Source organism: Myxine glutinosa, chromosome 13 (genome assembly GCF_964187855.1).
Source record: "Myxine glutinosa chromosome 13, kmMyxGlut1.1, whole genome shotgun sequence".
Classification (NCBI taxonomy): Eukaryota; Metazoa; Chordata; class Myxini; order Myxiniformes; family Myxinidae; genus Myxine; species Myxine glutinosa.
The window spans coordinates 99321009-99343339 of record NC_136273.1 but is presented as its reverse complement, the minus strand read 5'-3'; positions in this window follow the sequence as shown (position 1 = coordinate 99343339).

Sequence of the window (22331 nt, the reverse complement as noted above, 5' to 3'; positions counted from 1 at the left end):
TACTTGTTCCCTTACAATTGTGGACACTTCCACAAGATTCATAAACGCTCAAATGCATCTCGTTTAATATTGCAGGATAAAATGAGGTTCTCCATAAAAATACATGGTTATCTTTCACAGCAACAGTTTAGTTTTCGAGATCTCAACTTTTGGCCTTTTTGGGGCAACATCCGATAATCAGGAAAACCATTTACGATATGCTGGTACTGACAGTTATCAGTAGACTACGGATTTTTATGTTAAGAAAATAGGCCTTTTATGTTTTGAAAAGCGGGATTTTTTTTTTTTAATGTGAAAAATCCCAAAATGTTTTTTTCCCCCGTTTTATTCATTTTTTATTATTACCAAGTTTTTCAGAAATCAGTCGAAAAAAGAACAAAAAATGGTAAGCTTTTTCCTGCACAACATTAAGCACTCTGGGCTAGTAAACAGGTAAAAAATGACGTTCAGGTACTTTTATTGCAACCGCATTGTTTGATAAGTAGAGGACCATAAGAAATTGACAAGACCCTTTTAGGAACGGTTAAAGTAGGTGATTGAAATCATTATCTTGGTAATGTTCTCCTTGGTGAGGCAGTGTCGGCGGTCGGTGAGGACGTTTCTGTAGACGGAGAAGGACTTTTCCACGTCGACGCTGACGATGGGGCAGTACCTCAAGAGGGGGATGTCAGCAAGCTTGACTCCAGCCGGCACACCAACCTCAGATCCGTGCTGATCTCCATCCAGGATCAAAGCCACTGTCCTCAGCACACCAATGTCGGGATTGCGCTGCAGCACCGCCTTGAACTTGGTGAGCAGGATCTCTTTACGGCAGCCTCGGATCTTTTCGAGCTCCTCCTTGGCCTGATCAAGGAGCTGGAAGGCCTTGGCCAGCTCCATGCCGGCCTCCTCCAGCTGCTTAAGGATCTTCGGGATGAACGACACGTGGGCATTTAAGAAGACCAAACTGAGCTTGATGTCCGCCTTTCCGAACAGGTCCTTGGCACTCCGGATTGCCATCGCGTCGTCATCGTTCAGCTGGTCCACAATGTCCTTGACGGCCTCGAAGAGCTCGGCGTAAAACACCGCGGCGTCGATCCACGTCCCCCACCGAGTCAGAATGGGCTCCGGGGGGAGAGAAAGATTGGGCTGCTGCTCCTTCCAAAGGACAACACGCGACGGGGCTTTGACGAACACCTTCTTCGTCGTGGCAATCAGGTCGTTGACGTCCTTGAACATTTCTCGGACTGTCTCGCAGACACTGTGGAGCGCGTGGGCAACGCAAGTCACATGCAGCAAGTCCGGGAAGAGTTCCTTCAGGGCATGGCCAGCCTTGATCATATAGGCCGCGGCGTCGCTGACGAGGACCTTGAGGCACTCCGGCTTGAAATCAGGCCAAAGATAGCGCAGCGTGTCATTGACTGCGTGCACGATCTCCCCGGAGTTGGTCTTCTCCAAAAACATGCACTGGACGAGGTGGGGACGAAAGTACCTCTCCTTGGACAAGCGTCCCGCGATGATGTTGGCCACATATCGACCTGCCGAATCGGTCGTCTCGTCGACGGACAGCCAGATGGGCTGCTGTCCGAGGTCGGCACGGATCCCCGCCAAGGCCTCGTCGTAGCACTTGTCGAGGTAGTGCTTTCGAATCCAGCTTTCATCGGGGATCTGGCGAGTGATGTGCTTCTCCAGGAACGACCGGAGGGCAGGGTTTTCCAATTTCGACCATGGGATGCCAGCGGCCAGCATGGCCTGGCACAGCTCCTGAGCCACGACGTCGCACTTGTGCCTCTTTCCGCCACCAAAGTCCTCCATGGTGGCTTGCGTGACCGTCCTCTTCTTCTTCAAGGCCAAGTTGCTCTTGTGGCGGTCTCCTCGGACATGTTGGGCCAGCTCAGACTTCTGCTTCGCCCGGAAAGTCTTTTCACAAGCTCGACAGAAAGCCGTGTCACTCGACACGTACTTGAAGGTGGCCCCATCGCCACCAGCGTTGAATTCCTTCAGCCACTTGTCACGAAGAGCAGCACTCATCTTGATAGGAGACTTCTTCACACTTTGTGTACACTCTCTCACTGTAGTACACCGCCTCACTGCTGTACACGCTGGGGACGCAACGCACGCAAGTGGACGCAACGTTTTGTTTTTGAGATCGATCGCAGTTAAAAATTTCGATCGCAGTTAAAAATTTCGAAAAATTCGCTAATTTTTTTTAGCGCTGCCAGACATTGTCGACCAAAAAGGGCATTTTATTTTATTTTTCTCGAAAAAGGGCGAAATATTTTTTTTCTCCGAAAATAGCAAAAAAACATTTTGCGCGCAAAAAAGCCGTTTTATGTGAAAAAAATATTTTTTTCACATAAAAATCCGATGTGCAGTTATCAGTTTGTTTGTTTTCTTCCTGTCGACCAAGTAAGCCATCCTGTCACCCTTCATTTTTTTTTCACATCGACTTTCTTAAATTGTTGCGCAACCTTTTCTTTGTTACAAATCACAATTTGTTCATGAAACTCAACATTTAATTTGAATTTGAACACACAATTCTGAAAACTTTGTTATCTGGTTTTTTTTTTTTTATCTTTCATATTGCTTCATGTTTTCCATCCCATTGAACTGTCGGGAAGATAATGAAGGATTGCGGTTTTTTATTTCATGCAAAATATCTTGCAATTGACAAAACTCAAAGATGTGATTTGCAGACAACAAAAATAATTTGTTTGTATGTTTAAAAAAATTAATTTCGCCTGAAGAAGTTGTGTTGAAACATTGTTTGTCCTGTGGATAATTTCGAACGTGCCAATCAGTGGGTTTTAATGGTTATTGTCAATTGAAAGGATGAGATGTCACAATGGATGTAAATATCAGTTATCTTGAAGGAGAGATATGAAATTAAATTTATTATTGTTTCAACATGCTAATTTGTTATCACCAGGTGTTCTTTTTCCATCGGAAATATTGGAGAAAATAAAGGATCATGTTACAACCGTGCTTCCTGATAAAGACGCCGTCACATCTCAACTGCCACCACTCTCGGCAACGGGACTCAGAATTTCGGATATCACAACCAATAGCATGAAGGTGACCTGGAAATTTATCTCCCAAGTTTTTGACAAGTTCATCATCAGCTACAAACCCAAGGATAGCACCAAAGATCCAAAGGAGGTCGAGGTGAGAGGTGAAGAAGACATGGTCGTTCTTCCACAACTAACTGAAGACACACAATATTTGGTGAAGGTTACTGGATATAAAAAAGGTATACCTTCTGTGCCTCTTGAAGCCACTGCCACTACAGGTATGATATGATGAACCGAGCTGTCATTACACTTTGAATTGTTGGTGCAAAATCATCACTGAAAATTATTTGAGATTCTTCAAATTGACTTTCCTTTTATCAGAAAGTTATCCGTATTTATTGCAATGAATGTGCTGTTTGGAACATGCTCTTATTTGATAAGCTACATAAAGATTTTCGATGTAAAGATGTCCTCACGCTCTGCTACCGTGTCTCTTTGGAATAATAAATGACATTAGTGGAATGTAAAGGAAGGCAGTTATCTATTTCTTAATTACTTTTTTACACACTTTTATTTTACTTCATCTGAACTTTGTTTCTTTTTCCCATTTCAAATCTTTGAGCCGTTCCTTTTCTCGGTTCCATACGCCCGAGAGAGCTGAAATTTGCCCCACTGTCCTCCTTTCTGGTACATTTTCATCTATCAAATTTAATTTTAAAAAGAAATTAATTTTTTTAATGTAAAAAAAAATAGGTTTAAACCTTAAAAAAAAAAGATTTGTGACCCTTAAGCATGTTTTTTCATTTACTTGTTCCCTTACAATTGTGGACGCTTCCACAAGGTTCATAAACACTCAAATGCATCTCGTTTAATATTGTGGGATAAAATGAGGTTCTCCATTAAAATACATGTTAATCTTTCACAGCAACAGTTTAGTTTTCGAGATCTCAACTTTTGGCCTTTTTGGGGCAACATCCGATTATCATGATAACCATTTACGATATGCTGGTACTGACAGTTTTCAGTTTGTTTGTTTTCTTCCTGTCGACCAAGTAAGCCATCCTGTCACCCTTCATTTTTTTTCACATCGACTTTCTTAAATTGTTGTTGCGCAACCTTTTCTTTGTTACAAATCGTAATTTGTTCATGAAACTCAACATTTAATTTGAATTTGAACACACAATTCTGAAAACTTTGTTATCCGGTTTATTTTTTTTATCTTTCATATTGCTTCATGTTTTCTATCCCATTGAACTGTCGGGACGATATAATGAAGGATTGCGGTTTTTTATTTCATGCAAAATATCTTGCATTTGACAAACTCAAAGATGTGATTTGCAGACAACTAAAATAATTTGTTTGTATGTTTAAAAAAATTAATTTCGCCTGAAGAAGTTGTGTTGAAACATTGTTCTGTCCTGTGGATAATTTCGAACGTGCTAATCAGTGGGTTTTAAAGGTTATTGTGAATTGAAAGGATGAGATGTCACAATGGATGTAAATATCAGTTATCTTGAAGGAGAGATATGAAATGAAATTTATTATTGTTTCAACATGCTAATTTGTTATCACCAGGTGTTCTTTTTCCATCGGAAATATTGGAGAAAATAAAGGATCATGTTACAACCGTGCTTCCTGAGAAAGACTCCGTCACATCTCAACTGCCACCACTCTCGGCAACGGGACTCAGAATTTCGGATATCACAACCAATAGCATGATGGTGACTTGGAAATTCATCTCCCAAGTTTTTGACAAGTTCATCATCAGCTACAAACCCAAGGATAGCACCAAAGATCCAAAGGAGGTCGAGGTGAGAGGTGAAGAAGACATGGTCGTTCTTCCACAACTGACTGAAGACACACAATATTTGGTGAAGGTTACTGGATATAAAAAAGGTATACCTTCTGTGCCTCTTGAAGCCACTGCCACTACAGGTATGATATTATGAACCGAGCTGTCATTACACTTTGAATTGTTGGTGCAAAATCATCACTGAAAATTATTTGAGTTTCTTCAAATTGACTTTCCTTTTATCAGAAAGTTATCCGTATTTATTGCAATGAATGTGCTGTTTGGAACATGCTCTTATTTGATAAGCTACATAAAGATTTTCGATGTAAAGATGTCCTCACGCTCTGCTACCGTGTCTCTTTGGAATAATAAATGACATTAGTGGAATGTCAAGGAAGGCAGTTATCTATTTCTTAATTACTTTTTTACACACTTTTATTTTACTTCATCTGAACTTTGTTTCTTTTTCCCATTTCAAATCTTTGAGCTGTTCCTTTTCTCGGTTCCATACGCCCGAGAGAGCTGAAATTTGCCCCACTGTCCTCCTTTCTGGTACATTTTCATCTATCAAATTTAATTTTAAAAAGAAATTAATTTTTTTTATGTAAAAAAAAATAGCTTTAAACCTTTTTTTTTTAAAGTTTGTGACCCTTAAGCATGTTTTTTCATTTACTTGTTCCCTTACAATTGTGGACGCTTCCACAAGGTTCATAAACACTGAAATGCATCTCGTTTAATATTGCAGGATAAAATGAGGTTCTCCATAAAAATACATGGTTATCTTTCACAGCAACAGTTTAGTTTAGTTTTTTTTTTTTTTTTTTTTTAATGTATACAAGATCGAGGCTCGTGAAAGAGCAAACATTAATCACACAAAAAGACAAACCGACACACGAAACACAAAAAACAAGGGGAGCGGCAGACAAGATGGGGAGAGAGGGGGGAGGACACAAAAGAGAGGGGGAAGAAGGGGAAGGACACAAACACAACATTTGAGAGCAGGGACATCGGGAGGACTTGGGGGGAGGTGGGAGAGGATTAAAACATATGAACACTGCAAGGACTCTGGGGTGAATTACCGGGGGTAGAAAAGATCAAGGTTTTCGATGGGGGAAGATAAGAGATGGTGGTGAACAGCTGTTTTAAAGACCTGGAGGGAGGAGTGGGATTGAAGGGAGTGGGGGAGTTTGTTCCAGAGGCGGGAGAAAAGGGGAATGAAAGAGTGAAGGTGAGCAGAGAGCCTAGACTTTGGCAGTTTAACCATAAGAGGGTTGCAGGCAGATCTTGTGCGACCTGAAGGAATATTGGGGGGACAGAGCCCAGAGAGAGCTGGGGGAGCAAGGCCGGAGAGGAGTCGGTAGAAGACAGAAAGACCACCAACCTGCCTGCGGTGAGTGAGTGAAAGGCCCTCGGCGTTGACTACATCGCAGGAGATTCCAATGATTCTGAAAGCTTTGGCCTCAACAGCGTGAAGCCGAGCAAGGTGTGAGGCAGGAGCACCAGCCCAGAGGGGGGAACAGTATTCCATTGAGCTGCGGATGAAAGCCTTGTATGTGGTGAGGAGCTCAGGTGTGCCAAGGAAGGACTTCGCATGACGGAGGATGCCCAGTCGGCGACTGGCTTTGGAGGCCAGCTTGGAAATGTGGTTTTCCCAAGAAAGATCATGGCAGATAGTGAGACCCAAAAGCTTGAGCGACAGAACTTCTTGGAGAGGATTGTTGAGAAAGTAGATGGGAGGGTTGTCCAGTCGGTCCTTTCGGAGAGACATTGTAAGAATGTGAGATTTGTCAGGATTGAAAGACATGTTCCACTTGTTTGACCAGTCTGTGATTTTGTCCAGGTCTGCAGAGAGTGAGGAGGCTGCAGACTGCCGATCTGAGGGATGAGGAATGGAGCGACAGAGAGTAGAGTCGTCAGCAAAGAGATAGAGAGGATTTTCAAGAGAGTCAGAGAGATCATTGATGAAGACCAGAAAAAGCACAGGGCCCAGAACACTACCTTGGGGAACTCCAGCCTGAACAGGAAGAGGAGATGAGAGAAACCCATTCAGGGCCACACGTTGACTACGACCAGAGAGGAAGTCCGCCAGCCATGCATGGAGATTTCCATGGATACCAAAGGAGGAGAGTTTGGAGAGCAGAGCAGGGTGCCAGACCGTATCGAAGGCACGTGAAATGTCAAGGGAGACAGCTCTAATTTCCTGTTTGGCGTTGAGGACCTCCATCCATTGTTGAGAAAGCAGAAGCAGCATGTCCAGAGTAGAGTGACCAGGTCTGAAACCAAATTGATGATCAGAGATCAAGCCATTGGAGAAGAGGAAAGATTTAATATCTGAAGCAATGATGGATTCCATGACTTTGCTGATAATTGGGAGAAGGCTGATTGGTCTGTAGTTGCTGGGATCTGTTTTTGCACCTTTTTTGTGCAAAGCGGTGATGTTGGCTGATTTCCAAGCAGATGGCAGATGACCTTGAGCAAAAGAGAGGGTGAAGAGAACAGAAAGAGGGAGTGAAAGAGCAGAAGAACATGATTTTAGGACCCGTGGGCTTATGCCGTCAGGACCAGTTGCAGAATCAGAGTCGAGGGTTGACAGAAACTTTTCCACCTTGTCAGGAGGAAAGGACACAGAGTCCAGGAGCAGCTGGGTACGACTGGGTACGGTGGGTACAGAGAGGGATGGGTTTGGGACACAAGATTTAGAGGCAAACACAGAGTTGAGGCATTCAGCTTTTTCACGTGCGGAGTCAGCCGTTAAGCCGTTTGAGGTGAGGGAGGGGATGGAGGGGGAACAAACACCAGAAACAGATTTGACCAGACGCCACCAGGATTTGGAAGAGGGAGACAGATAAGAGAGTTCGGTCTTGAGAATGGTGAGATATTGTTTCCTGGCTCTCCTGAGGGTGGACACACACTTGTTTCGGGCTTTGTGAAAGGAAATGAGATTTCCTTCCGTTGGATTTGCTTTCCAGGAGACGAAAGCAAGTTGTTTCAGGGCAACAGCCTCACCACAAGATTCCGTGTACCATGGACGGGAGGAAGGGTATGACAACTGAAGACGAGATGGTATAAATCTGTGCATGAGAGAGAGCAATTTACTTTGAAAGAATTCCCAGGATGAGTTGATGTCAGAGGCGGTAGAGATGGGAGAACAGTCCAGATGATTGATGGCTGCTTGAAGACCGTGCCAGTTGGCCTGAGTGAAATGCCAGACTCGTCGACGCTGAGGAGGCTCTCTGAGAATGGTCAGAGAGATGTCCACTTTGACAAGCACATGATCAGATGAGCCGATTGGAGCAGAAGAAGAGCAGCAGACATTTTCAGGGAAGTTTGTCATAACCAAATCCAGAAGAGAAGATGCTCCGTTGACTGAGATCCGGGTCGGGAAATTGACAGATTGTGTCAGTCCCAGTGAGTCGCAGAAGTCCTTTGCTGAAGAGCCATGGCTGGTGAGAGAGGTACCCACAGTTTTCGAGATCTCAACTTTTGGCCTTTTTGGGGCAACATCTGATTATCATGATAACCATTTACGATATCCTGGTCCTGACAGTTATCAGTTTGTTTGCTTTGTTTGTTTTCTTCCTGTCAACCAAGTAAGCCATCCTGCCACTCTTCATTTATTTTTTTTCACACGACTTTCTTAAATTTTTGTTGCGCAAACTTTTCTTTGTTACAAATCGTAATTTGTTCATGAAACAACATTTAATTTGAATTTGAACACACAATTCTGAAAACTTTGTTATCAACATTTTTTTTTTCTTTCATATTGCTTCATGTTTTCCATCCCATTGAACTGTCGGGATGATAATGAAGGATTGCAGTTTTTTATTTCATGCAAAAGATCTTGCAATTGACAAAACTCAAAGATGTGTTTTGCAGACAACTAAAATAATTTGTTTGTATGTTTAAAAAAATTTAATTTCGCCTGAAGAAGTTATGTTGAAACATTGTTTGTGCTGTGGATAATTTCTAACGTGGTAATCAGTGGGTTTTAAAGGTTATTGTGAATTCAAAGGATGAGATGTCACAATGGATGTAAATATCAGTTATCTTTGAAGGAGAGATATTAAATGAAATGTATTATTGTTTCAACATGCAAATTTGTTATCACCAGGTGTTCTTTTTCCATCGGATGTATTGGAGAAAATAAAGGATCATGTTACAACCGTGCTTCCTGAGAAAGACTCCGTCACATCTCAACTGCCACCACTCTCGGCAACGGGACTTATAATTTCAGACATCACAACCAATAGCATGAAGGTGACTTGGAAATTTATCTCCCAAGTTTTTGACAAGTTCATCATCAGCTACAAACCCAAGGATATCACCAAAGATCCAAAGGAGGTCGAGGTGAGAGGTGAAGAAGACATGGTTGTTCTTCCACAACTGACTGAAGACACACAATATTTGGTGAATGTTACTGGATATAAAAAAGGTATACCTTCTGTGCCTCTTGAAGCCACTGCCACTACAGGTATGACATGATGAACTGAGCTGTGTCGTTACACTTTGACATGTTGGTGCAAAATCATCACTGTAAATTATTTGAGATTTTTCAAATTGACTTTTATATAATCAGAAAGTTTGGATGGGGGTGAGTTGCTTGAAGGATGAAGTGGGACAAATCGTTGTGGACCCAGATGGAATTAAAGGAAGATGGAAGAGATATATGGAAATACTGTTGAATGCAGAGAATGAATGGGATGGCAACATAGAGAGTAACCCAGTTTTAGGACCGGCAGAGAAGATAACCAAGAAGGAAGTTGAGGAAGCGATTAAAAGCAATGAAGAGTAGAAAAGTGGGAGGGCCGACGGGAGTTGTGGGAGATATGTTGAAGGCAGCGGGAAATTGGGGTGTGAAGAGAATGACAGAGATCTGCAATCTGGTGGTGAAACAACAACAACATGCATTTTAAGGCCATTTTCCCTGCTAGAGCGGGGGTTAGCCTTGCGGTCCCCATGACAATCTTCTCCATTTTGCCCTATTTTCTGCATCTCTCCTTGTTAACCCCCTTGCCCGCATTTCTTCTTCCATCATCTTTAGCCAAGTCTTTCTCGGTCTTCCCCGTCCTCTACTTCCTTCTACATCAATTTCCATCACTCTTCTCAACCAGTCACTTTCATCCTTCCTCAACACATGAACAAACCATCTCAGCCTGTTCCTCTTCACAGCATCAATCACAGGCAATATTACCATCATCTTTCACAATTCATCATTTGTCTTCGTCTCTCTCAACGATACTCCGCACATCCATCGAACCATTCGCATTTCCACCCTTTCCAGCCTTCGTTGCTGCTCTACGTTCATTACCCATGTCTCGCTCCCATAAATCATAACACTTCTCACACATGCAGCATACACCTTTCCCTTCAGCTTCAGCTGAAAGAAAGAAAGCCAGACGCCAGACGCCAGACGCCAGATGCCAGACGCCAGACGCCAGACGCTTGAAAGAAGGCCGCATTCCAATAGATTAGGAACTGAGTACCCTCGTCCCTCTATACAAGGGGAAAGGTGACCCTCTGGACTGCGGTTCGTATCGAGCGATAAAGTTATTGGCGCATGAAATGAAGGTATTGGAAAGGGTGTTGGAGAGGAGGATAAGGAAGAAAGAGAAGATTGACGAAATGCAGTTTGGATTTATGCCAGGAAGAGGAACGACAGACGCGCTTTTTATTGTGAGGTAGTTGCAGGAGAAGTATATGGAGAAGAGGAAGAAGTTGTTTCTTGGGTTTGTTGATCTGGAGAAAGCATTCGATCGGGTTCCACGTGAAGTAGTGACATGGGCATTGAGGAAGTTAGGCGTGGAGGAATGGTTGATCAGAGTAGTGATGGCAATGTACAAAAGAGCTCGCACAGCTGTAAGGACGAAGGACGGGAACAGTGGTGAGTTTGAGGTGAAGGTGGGAGTGCATCAGGGGTCGGTACTAAGTCCACTACTATTTGTAGCTGTGATGGAGGTGCTGGCTCAAGACGTAAAGGAGGGTTTACCGTGGGAGTTGTTGTATGCAGATGATCTGGTGTTGATTGCAGAAAGTATGGATGGACCGAAGGAGAAGATGAACAAGTGGAAGGAATGTATGGAGACAAAAGGTCTGAAGGTGAATATCGGAAAAAACGAAGGTGATGGCAAGTGGTAAAGCATGTGGTGAGGTGGAAAGAACTGGGAAGTGGCCGTGTGCTGTGTGCAGGAAGGGTGTCAGAGTGAATTCCATTCAATGTACAATGTGCGCTGAGTGGGTGCATCAAAAATGTAGTGGTTTGAGAGGGTCATTAACCAGTGTGGCAGCTACATTCAAGTGTAAGGTGTGCACAGAGGGAGCTGTAGATGGAGGAAATGTTGAGTTGGATCTTGGAGATGGCGTGAAGCTGGAAGGTGTGAAAACATTTTGTTACCTCGGAGACATGCTGAATGGAGAAGGTGGATCAGACTCGGCAACGGTTGCTTGAGTGAGATGTGCAGGGAAGAAGTTTCGGGAACTGAGTGGCGTGCTGACGAGGAGGGGAGTGTCATTGAAGCTGAAGGGAAAGGTGTATGCTGCATGTGTGAGAAGTGTTATGATTTATAGGAGTGAGACAAACCCCCTGTCTGTATAAAAGCAGTATTGGAACAGACTGTTATTACATGCTCTGAAGCATTATTTGGACAATATTGCACTGCAGGAAGTAGTATATTGGAAACGGGAGGAAACTCTGATAGAAAGAGGTCTGGCAGACACAAAGCCACAACTGAATCAGAACACAAGTTTCTGAGAGTCAACAGCTTGCGTTATAGGCAGCTCACAGAACAACAGCTTCAAGCACAGCTTAACACTGGTCGAAGTAAGCAAGTCTCAGTTTCAACTGTGAAGAGAAGACTTCAAGCTGCTGGTTTGACAGGTCGAGTGACAGTAAGAAAGCCATTGCTAAGATGGCAAAATAAGTAAAAGAGTGTTGCCCGGGCCATGAAGCACCGCCAGTGGACTACTGAAGACTGGAAGAAGGTCTTATGGACCGATGAATCAAAATTTGAAATCTTTGGTTCATCATGCAGGGTTTTTGTATGCCGTCGAGAAGGTGAAAGGATGGTTACTCAGTGTGTGACACCAACTGTCAAACATGGAGGAGGAAGCGTGATGGTCTGGGGCACTTTTGCTGGATCCAGAGTCGGCGACTTGCACAGAGTGACTGGCGCCCTGAACCAAAAGGGCTACCACAGCATTTTGCAGCGTCATGCAATACCCTCTGGTGTACGCCTAGTTGGTCAGTGGTTCATCCTACAGCAAGATAATGACCCTAATCACACCTCCAGGCTATGTCAAAACTACCGTCGAGGAAAAGAACAAGACGGTTGGCTTCAAATCATGGAATGGCCAGCACAGTCTCCAGACTTAAACCCCATCGAGCTGGTTTGGGATGAATTGGGCAGAAGGGTGAAAGCAAAGCAACCCACAAGTGCAACACATTTGTGGGAACTTCTGCAACAGTGTTGGGAAGAACTTCCCGAACAATATTTGATTTCCATTGTAGAAAGAATGCCACGAGTGTGTTCGGTGGTTATATCTGTAAAAGGTTTACTGAGTCAAAAATTTAAATTAAATTTTGTTCAACAAAATGATTCTATGATTTCTTTTTTATCTCCAATTGTTTATTTGTTCTATGCTTAATTTCAGAGTACATTAAGACATTAAACTGTGTAAATTTCAATAAAAACTGGAAAAAATGAGGTGTTCTAAAACTTTTGACCGGTAGTGTATATTGATGGACATTTCATCAAAATGCTGAAATGTTATTGTTTTAACCTGCTAATTTCTCCTGAACAGGTGTTCACGTTGGAAAAGAAGCAACACATGAAATCTCTGAACATTTACCAACCATGGCTCAAGAGAAGAAAGTCAATGTGACAGTTGATTCTGAGGTTCCACCAGAGTCAGCAGAGGATGTTAGTGTGACAGACATCACTCCACATGGGATTACGGTGCCATCCAGGGTTGATCCTTTGTTGGTCAAATTTGCTACTGCAGATAAACCAGAAGAAATTACTAAAGACACTGACGAAGTGGGTCTTCCAGTTGATACCGAAGACATCACTGAAGATGCTGTACATAAAGAGAAACCCATACCATACCCAACAGACAAACCTTCTGATGTTCTGGAAACCACTGACACAACTGGTAAAGTACATAAACTACTTTCCTCATGTCATCACATGAACAATCTATTTTAATTATTTGTGCAAAGAAAGGGTAAATAGTGTGCCTGGTAAATATGGGTTGATTGATGAATGAGAATTCAAAGTGATAGGAAAATATAGCTTGACCATTTCTTGTGTGGGAATATAATTTTGATATTTTTTTTTAGCATTAAGAACATTTTTGGATCCAAGTAATTACAGAGAGATCAACAAAAGTTCTGTCCATTTTGCCCGAAAGATGCTCTTTAAATCAATATTTATTTGATGTCTGCTCAGTATTTCATAAATCTGAATTTTTTTAAACACGAAAAATATTCTTAACTCAAACCTTGCAATCGGTTATGTCATATTTAAAATATAGAATGTGTTTATAAATGACAATAGTTTTAACATTTCGAACGTAAGAGGTATTTCACTTCATTGGAGGTTTTTTCTGATAATAATTGTGCAATCGAATATTCCTGCTCGATTTATTTTTTCCTTATTTCAAAAACGTATTACATTTTTTTTTTTTTTTTTTTTTTTTTTTTGTATACTGAATCGAGGCTCGTGAAAGAGCTAACATTTACTTCACAAACAAATCGACCAGACAAACAAAATACACAAAAAGAGGGAGCGGAAGACAAGATGGGGAGAAAAGGGGAAGCACACAAACACAACATCCGAGAGCAGGGAGATGTGTGGAAGGGAGAGGGCCCGGGGGGAGGAGGCATGGGAAGGGGGGGGGAGGGGAAGGGAGAAGTATAAAGCACAAGGACACCAAGGACTTCCAGGACAGAAGTTGGTATTTCAAAAAGGGGAATTGGGGTGAAATTAGCGGGGGTAGAAAAGATCAAGGTTTTGGATGGGGGAAGATAAGAGATGGTGGTGAACAGCTGTTTTAAAGACCTGGAGGGAGGAGTGGGATTGAAGAGAGTGAGGGAGTTTGTTCCAGAGGCGGGAGAAAAGAGGAATGAAGGAGTGAAGGTGAGCAGAGAGTCTTGATTTTGGCAGTTTAACCAAAAGAGGGTTGCAGGCAGATCTTGTGCGACCTGTAGGAATATTTGCGGGACAGATATTTGATACAGATATTTGCGGGACAGATACAGATTTGCGGGACAGACAGTATATAATCTAATTTGTACGATTATCATTATATTGTTCAACGAAATAAAAAAGGAAGAATTCTTTTTATTTACTCTAGACTTTGAAATTCACGGTGACCTCGTGTCATTGTCTCTCGAACACACAAACATAGTGTTGTTTGCGAACTCGTATAATTTTTCTTACAATGCTATTACATACTTGAATGAAGTCATGTGATGTTATTTGAGTGAACAAGTCAGATGTTCGACGTAATATAATTCCAAGACAACTTAAAATGACTCAGACATTTTCAATGAGGAAATTGTACAAAGCGGATTGCAAATCTTTACATGATAATCTGATTCAGCTAACAGAGTCATATTACAGACTTGGCATTTAATATGGAATATATTTTTTTCCTTGACTTGGGTTTACTTTCTTAACTCAGTGTATCAATCTGGTGAGTGTCTTTTACACTTTGGTGATTATTTGTTAAAAGAACCATGTAACTGATTGTCTGTCGCAGCAAGAAGTCAACAACAGGATTATATCACAGGTGGCGTGGCAAAATGTACGGACAGGTGCATTTGATGATTGGCTTCACAGTCGGGTATACAAGGGTTGTTGCGTTCTGTATTAGTTGAAAACAACTGCTGCACGTCTCCAAAAGTTATTGCCGCTTCCTCTGGAGATGGTCCGTCAACTCGACAATGCTGTTTGTCATGGAGTGGTGGCTTTACGAAATTACGGCATGAAACAGCATGCAATTGCTCGGCAGTATGGCATCACTCAAGGTCAGGTGTCATAGATCCTGAAACGAAACGCTCAGAGGGGTGTCCCTACTCCAATACCAAGGCCAGGACGTCCCCGCAGAACCACAAGGAGAGATGATCGCCAGCTGCACCGGTTAGTCCGCAATGGCCGTACCAAGTCAGCTAATCGGCTTAGGGCTGAGTGGCAGCAACTGACAAATGTGCCTGTATCCAGAAGGCCAGTCAACCAACGACTGGTTCAAGCAGGCTATCGTGCCAGGCATCCCCTGAGAAAGCTACGCCTGACCAGACAACACCGCCAGCGCCGATTGCAGTGGGCCAGAGAGCACCATCAATGGCAGCCGGGACACTGGAATCACCTGATCTTCAGTGACGAGTCTAGATTTCTGGTCTATCATCAAGATGGCCGCGTCCGAGTGCGCAGACAAGTGCATGAAGCCTACAACAAAGATTGTATAGTGCCAAGAGTCCAAGCTGGAGGTGGTTGGGTGACCGTTTGGGCTGCTTTTCATACAGGGGGCAAAACTGACCTGGTTGTTCTGAATGGAAACCTGAACCAGTTCAAGTACAGGGCCATTCTGGAAGAAACATTGCTTCCATTTGCTCATGCAGCCTTTCGAGGAAACCTTGTCTTCCAAGATGACAATGCACGGCCTCATCATGCTCGCATGATCCAACACTTTCTTGCTGACCGTGGTGTAGAGCATATGGAGTGGCCTGCCATGTCCCCGGATATGAATCCGAAAGAGAACTTGTGGGCGGAATTAACGCGTCAAATCGACCGCTTGGACCAGCAGCCGACCTCTGTGCATGAATTGCAGCAGGCTATTGTCACTGCATGGCAAGCGATTCCTGTCCAAACCTTGGCAAATCTCATGAACAGCATGCCTCAACGTGTACGTGCTCTCCTGAATGCTCGTGGGGGTTACACGAAGTACTGAACTGTCATTTTACTGTCCGTAATCCCAGTCGTAATTTAACTTTTGTTTTTGTTAAAAAAAATTTTGGCTAATGTGCAAAATAAAGAGATACTTCTGGAAAACGTACAGAAGTTTAACACAGTACTGTCCATGAATTGAGTTCGATATCAGTTTACATAACTTTCAAGGATCAATTTATTTGTTTCGAAATGTCAAATGTGGTTTTTGTTTCTTTTAAAGGTCACATGAACAAAATCTAGAATAATTTCAACATAATTCCAATGAACTTTTCGTTCTCAGACATCTTGAAAAGTAAGTTCACCCCCACAAAAAAAATATTCCATATTAAATGCCAAGTCTGTATATGACACTTGACTCTCAGCATAGGACCCGAGTTTTCAACGAGAAAACGGAACAAAAGAATTAAAAGTGTAGATACTCATACCTGTTGATAATGATTTGTGTTGCTCCACAAATCTCATACTTTTTAAAATGCAAAAGGTGAATAACCGATTTCCATCCTATCATATTGAAGTTGAACGATTCCATCAACATTGAATGCAATTGTCATGATGTAAACTATTTCAAGTTTATATTTCCCTATTCGTTGGGGTTCAATATCTCCTTTAACACACTTTATTTTCTTGCAGGTTTAAATTGTTTCCTTTTTCAGGCTTTATTTCCATGCAGGCTTTAATTGTTTCCTTTTTCAGGCTTTATTTTCATGCAGGCTTTAATTGTTTCCTTTTTCAGGCTTTATTTTCATGCAGGCTTTAATTGTTTCCTTTTTCAGGCTTTATTTTCATGCAGGCTTTAATTGTTTCCTTTTTCAGGCTTTATTTTCATGCAGGCTTTAATTGTTTCCTTTTTCAGGCTTTATTTTCATGCAGGCTTTAATTGCTTCCTTTTTCAGGCTTTATTTTCATGCAGGCTTTAATTGTTTCCTTTTTCAGGCTTTATTTTCATGCAGGTTTTAATTGTTTCCTTTTGCAGGCTTTATTTTCATGCAGGTTTTAATTGTTTCCTTTTTCAGGCTTTATTTTCATGCAGGTTTTAATTGTTTCCTTTTGCAGGCTTTATTTTCATGCAGGTTTTAATTGTTTCCTTTTTCAGGCTTTAGTTTCATACAAACTTTATATGTTTCATTTTTCAGGCTTTATTTTCATACAGGCTTTATATGTTTCATTTTTCAGGCTTTAGTTTCATACAAACTTTATATGTTTCCTTTTTCAGGCTTTAGTTTCATACAAACTTTATATGTTTCATTTTTCAGGCTTTATTTTCATGCAGGTTTTAATTGTTTCCTTTTTCAGGCTTTATTTTCATACAGGCTTTATATGTTTCATTTTTCAGGCTTTAGTTTCATACAAACTTTATATGTTTCCTTTTTCAGGCTTTAGTTTCATACAAACTTTATATGTTTCATTTTTCAGGCTTTATTTTCATGCAGGTTTTAATTGTTTCCTTTTTCAGGCTTTATTTTCATGCAGGTTTTAATTGTTTCCTTTTGCAGGCTTTATTTTCATGCAGGTTTTAATTGTTTCCTTTTTCAGGCTTTAGTTTCATACAAACTTTATATGTTTCATTTTTCAGGCTTTATTTTCATGCAGGTTTTAATTGTTTCCTTTTTCAGGCTTTATTTTCATGCAGGCTTTAATTGTTTCCTTTTGCAGGCTTTATTTTCATGCAGGTTTTAATTGTTTCCTTTTGCAGGCTTTATTTTCATGCAGGCTTTCATTGTTTCCTTTTTCAGGCTTTAGTTTTCATGCAGGCTTTAATTGTTTCCTTTTTCAGGCTTTAGTTTTCATGCAGGCTTTAATTGTTTCCTTTTTCAGGCTTTATTTTCATGCAGGTTTTAATTGTTTCCTTTTTCAGGCTTTATTTTCATGCAGGCTTTCATTGTTTCCTTTTTCAGGCTTTAGTTTTCATGCAGGCTTTAATTGTTTCCTTTTTCAGGCCTTATTTTCATGCAGGCTTTCATTGTTTCCTTTTTCAGGCTTTATTTTTCATGCAGGCTTTAATTATTTCCTTTTTCAGGCTTTAGTTTTCATGCAGGTTTTCATTGTTTCCTTTTTCAGGCTTTATTTTCATGCAGGCTTTAATTGTTTCCTTTTTCAGGCTTTAGTTTTCATGCAGGTTTTAATTGTTTCCTTTTTCAGGCTTTATTTTCATGCAGGCTTTAATTGTTTCCTTTTTCAGGCTTTATTTTCATGCAGGCTTTCATTGTTTCCTTTTTCAGGCTTTATTTTCATGCAGGCTTTCATTGTTTCCTTTTTCAGGCTTTATTTTCATGCAGGTTTTAATTGTTTCCTTTTTCAGGCTTTATGTTCATGCAGGCTTTAATTGTTTCCTTTTTCAGGCTTTATTTTCATGCAGGCTTTAATTGTTTCCTTTTTCAGGCTTTAGTTTTCATGCAGGCTTTCATTGTTTCCTTTTTCAGGCTTTATTTTTCATGCAGGCTTTAATTGTTTCCTTTTTCAGGCTTTATTTTCATGCAGGCTTTCATTGTTTCCTTTTTCAGGCTTTATTTTCATGCAGGCTTTAATTGTTTCCTTTTTCAGGCTTTATTTTCATGCAGGCTTTCATTGTTTCCTTTTGCAGGCTTTATTTTCATGCAGGCTTTCATTGTTTCCTTTTGCAGGCTTTATTTTCATGCAGGCTTTAATTGTTTCCTTTTTTCAGGCTTTATTTTCATGCAGGCTTTCATTGTTTCCTTTTTCAGGCTTTATTTTCATGCAGGCTTTAATTGTTTCCTTTTTCAGGCTTTAGTTTTCATGCAGGCTTTAATTGTTTCCTTTTTCAGGCTTTATTTTCATGTAGGCTTTCATTGTTTCCTTTTTCAGGCTTTATTTTTCATGCAGGCTTTAATTGTTTCCTTTTTCAGGCTTTATTTTTCATGCAGGCTTTAATTGTTTCCTTTTTCAGGCTTTAGTTTTCATGCAGGCTTTCATTGTTTCCTTTTTCAGGCTTTATTTTTCATGCAGGCTTTAATTGTTTCCTTTTTCAGGCTTTATTTTTCATGCAGGCTTTCATTGTTTCCTTTTTCAGGCTTTAGTTTTCATGCAGGCTTTCATTGTTTCCTTTTTCAGGCTTTATTTTTCATGCAGGCTTTCATTGTTTCCTTTTTCAGGCTTTATTTTTCATGCAGGCTTTCATTGTTTCCTTTTTCAGGCTTTAGTTTTCATGCAGGCTTTCATTGTTTCCTTTTTCAGGCTTTATTTTTCATGCAGGCTTTCATTGTTTCCTTTTGCAGGCTTTATTTTCATGCAGGCTTTCATTGTTTCCTTTTTCAGGCTTTATTTTCATGCAGGCTTTCATTGTTTCCTTTTGCAGGCTTTATTTTCATGCAGGCTTTCATTGTTTCCTTTTTCAGGCTTTATTTTCATGCAGGCTTTCATTGTTTCCTTTTTCAGGCTTTATTTTCATGCAGGTTTTAATTGTTTCCTTTTTCAGGCTTTATTTTTCATGCAGGTTTTAATTGTTTCCTTTTTCAGGCTTTATTTTCATGCAGGCTTTAATTGTTTCCTTTTTTCAGGCTTTATTTTCATGCAGGCTTTCATTGTTTCCTTTTGCAGGCTTTATTTTCATGCAGGCTTTCATTGTTTCCTTTTGCAGGCTTTATTTTCATGCAGGCTTTCATTGTTTCCTTTTTCAGGCTTTATTTTCATGCAGGTTTTAATTGTTTCCTTTTTCAGGCTTTATTTTTCATGCAGGTTTTAATTGTTTCCTTTTTCAGGCTTTATTTTCATGCAGGCTTTAATTGTTTCCTTTTTTCAGGCTTTATTTCATGCAGGCTTTCATTGTTTCCTTTTGCAGGCTTTATTTTCATGCAGGCTTTCATTGTTTCCTTTTTCAGGCTTTATTTTCATGCAGGCTTTAATTGTTTCCTTTTTTCAGGCTTTATTTTCATGCAGGCTTTCATTGTTTCTTTTTCAGGCTTTATTTTCATGCAGGCTTTAATTGTTTCCTTTTTCAGGCTTTAGTTTTCATGCAGGCTTTAATTGTTTCCTTTTTCAGGCTTTATTTTCATGCAGGCTTTCATTGTTTCCTTTTTCAGGCTTTATTTTTCATGCAGGCTTTCATTGTTTCCTTTTGCAGGCTTTATTTTCATGCAGGCTTTAATTGTTTCCTTTTGCAGGCTTTATTTTCATGCAGGTTTTAATTGTTTCCTTTTTCAGGCTTTATTTTTCATGCAGGCTTTCATTGTTTCCTTTTGCAGGCTTTATTTTCATGCAGGCTTTAATTGTTTCCTTTTGCAGGCTTTATTTTCATGCAGGCTTTCATTGTTTCCTTTTGCAGGCTTTATTTTCATGCAGGTTTTAATTGTTTCCTTTTTCAGGCTTTATTTTCATGCAGGCTTTAATTGTTTCCTTTTTTCAGGCTTTATTTCATGCAGGCTTTCATTGTTTCCTTTTGCAGGCTTTATTTTCATGCAGGCTTTCATTGTTTCCTTTTTCAGGCTTTATTTTCATGCAGGCTTTAATTGTTTCCTTTTTTCAGGCTTTATTTTCATGCAGGCTTTCATTGTTTCTTTTTCAGGCTTTATTTTCATGCAGGCTTTAATTGTTTCCTTTTTCAGGCTTTAGTTTTCATGCAGGCTTTAATTGTTTCCTTTTTCAGGCTTTATTTTCATGCAGGCTTTCATTGTTTCCTTTTTCAGGCTTTATTTTCATGCAGGCTTTAATTGTTTCATTTTTCAGGCTTTAGTTTTCATGCAGGCTTTAATTGTTTCCTTTTTCAGGCTTTAGTTTTCATGCAGGCTTTAATTGTTTCCTTTTTCAGGCTTTATTTTCATGCAGGCTTTCATTGTTTCCTTTTTCAGGCTTTATTTTCATGCAGGCTTTCATTGTTTCCTTTTTCAGGCTTTAGTTTTCATGCAGGCTTTCATTGTTTCCTTTTGCAGGCTTTATTTTCATGCAGGCTTTCATTGTTTCCTTTTGCAGGCTTTATTTTCATGCAGGCTTTCATTGTTTCCTTTTTCAGGCTTTAGTTTTCATGAAGGCTTTCATTGTTTCCTTTTTCAGGCTTTATTTTCATGCAGGCTTTAATTGTTTCCTTTTTCAGGCTTTATTTTCATTCAGGCTTTCATTGTTTCCTTTTTCAGGCTTTATTTTCATTCAGGCTTTCATTGTTTCCTTTTTCAGGCTTTATTTTCATTCAGGCTTTCATTGTTTCCTTTTTCAGGCTTTATTTTCATTCAGGCTTTCATTGTTTCCTTTTTCAGGCTTTATTTTCATTCAGGCTTTCATTGTTTCCTTTTTCAGGCTTTATTTTCATGCAGGCTTTCATTGTTTCCTTTTTCAGGCTTTATTTTCATGCAGGCTTTCATTGTTTCCTTTTTCAGGCTTTAGTTTCATGCAGGCTTTCATTGTTTCCTTTTTCAGGCTTTATTTTCATGCAGGCTTTCATTGTTTCCTTTTTCAGGCTTTATTTTCATTCAGGCTTTCATTGTTTCCTTTTTCAGGCTTTATTTTCATGCAGGCTTTCATTGTTTCCTTTTTCAGGCTTTATTTTCATTCAGGCTTTCATTGTTTCCTTTTTCAGGCTTTATTTTCATGCAGGCTTTCATTGTTTCCTTTTTCAGGCTTTATTTTCATTCAGGCTTTCATTGTTTCCTTTTTCAGGCTTTATTTTCATTCAGGCTTTCATTGTTTCCTTTTGCAGGCTTTATTTTCATTCAGGCTTTCATTGTTTCCTTTTTCAGGCTTTATTTTCATGCAGGTTTTAATTGTTTCCTTTTTCAGGCTTTATTTTCATGCAGGCTTTCATTGTTTCCTTTTTCAGGCTTTATTTTCATTCAGGCTTTCATTGTTTCCTTTTGCAGGCTTTATTTTCATTCAGGCTTTCATTGTTTCCTTTTTCAGGCTTTATTTTCATTCAGGCTTTCATTGTTTCCTTTTGCAGGCTTTATTTTCATTCAGGCTTTCATTGTTTCCTTTTTCAGGCTTTATTTTCATTCAGGCTTTCATTGTTTCCTTTTTCAGGCTTTATTTTCATGCAGGCTTTCATTGTTTCCTTTTTCAGGCTTTATTTTCATTCAGGCTTTCATTGTTTCCTTTTTCAGGCTTTATTTTCATTCAGGCTTTCATTGTTTCCTTTTTCAGGCTTTATTTTCATGCAGGCTTTCATTGTTTCCTTTTTCAGGCTTTATTTTCATGCAGGCTTTCATTGTTTCCTTTTTCAGGCTTTATTTACATGCAGGCTTTAATTGTATCCTTTTTCAGGCTTTATTTTCATTCAGGCTTTCATTGTTTCCTTTTGCAGGCTTTAGTTTCATTCAGGCTTTCATTGTTTCCTTTTGCAGGCTTTATTTTCATGCAGGCTTTAATTGTTTCCTTTTTCAGGCTTTATTTTCATGCAGGTTTTCATTGTTTCCTTTTTCAGGCTTTATTTTCATGCAGGTTTTAATTGTTTCCTTTTTCAGGCTTTATTTTCATGCAGGTTTTCATTGTTTCCTTTTTCAGGCTTTATTTTCATTCAGGCTTTCATTGTTTCCTTTTGCAGGCTTTATTTTCATTCAGGCTTTCATTGTTTCCTTTTGCAGGCTTTATTTTCATTCAGGCTTTCATTGTTTCCTTTTTCAGGCTTTATTTTCATGCAGGCTTTAATTGTTTCCTTTTTCA